Consider the following 1,203-nt stretch of genomic DNA (forward strand, 5'->3'; position numbering starts at 1 on the left):
AAGAATGTTTTACGTTGGGCCAGTCTTAAAAGAAAAACAGTGGAGAAAGGGTTGTTTGGGAAAAAAAATGAACAAAAGTCATGTCCAGAAAGGGGAGAGAATGAGGAGAAGAAGATGAAGTTTTCTTGTCCTTTCCTAAAGGAGAACCAAGGGGGAAGCAGGAACAAGAGCATTGGTTCTGCAGGGCTTTAAAAATTGTCAGGCAAAACGAATCTCCTGTTTGCAATAACCAGGAGCTTTAAATTCTTTGCTTTGATCCTTATCAACTTTTTTGGCTGGTAGAAATGTCTCAGCAACAGAAATCTATTAGTGAAGCAGGATCTTGTATTACCGTGGACTCATTTATCTGCTGGCTCTTTATCTCCAGCATTTTCTGGACTATAGGAGCACCTAATTATTGCTTGGTGCTGTATAAACACAACACGATGATTCTCCCTGTCTTGAGTCTAACTTTAAAAAGCCCCGATGGGGTAAAACAAAGTGGGGGATCACCTGGTAATCTGGTTAGGAAGAAGCCTGGGCACCAAGCTCGCTGGCTGCCTGCACACCAGCCAAGATCTTAATAAAATCACAGCAGAGCAAAGATTTCAAGGAGTCCGAAGAGAACTGTATCTGAAATTACAATTTAAGCCAAGAGGGAGTCATCTCCTGCTTGGGCTGTCCTGCTTGACAGGTTAGGCAAACAGCTTGGTGCCTGCTCAACTTCACAGCAGCAAGTTCCACTGCAGGCATTGAGCCACATCCCCTCCTGGCTGCCTTGAGCCTCCTCCTTCCTACCCATCCCTACATGCCTCCCTCTGTTCCCGAGGATGCAGAATCCTGGGACCTTCCTATCTCCTGAAGACGCAAACCCACATGGTTTTGCATGCAAGGCCCATTTCCCAAGGTAATTAAAATAACTTCATTAGTGTTGTGAGGCCCCAGGACCTTCTCCCACCGTTGTCATCCCAAAGCCTGACCTGAGCTCAGGTTTCTGTGCCCCGGCTGGTGGAGCGGTGATGATGGGCTGGTGGCACCAAAGCCGGCTGTGCTCAGCAATCTGGCATGGCATGGCACGGCTCGGTGCCACCCTTGCTGCCTCCAGTGATACCTTCACCCCCTTCCCACCATTCTTGTTCCAGCATATCCCATTTTAAGCCCCTTTTTGGCAATGTCCTATGTCACATCTAGGTAAACATCTTACGTAATTGCCTTTTGCAAAGA

Source organism: Gavia stellata, chromosome 22 (genome assembly GCF_030936135.1).
Source record: "Gavia stellata isolate bGavSte3 chromosome 22, bGavSte3.hap2, whole genome shotgun sequence".
NCBI lineage: Eukaryota > Metazoa > Chordata > Aves > Gaviiformes > Gaviidae > Gavia > Gavia stellata.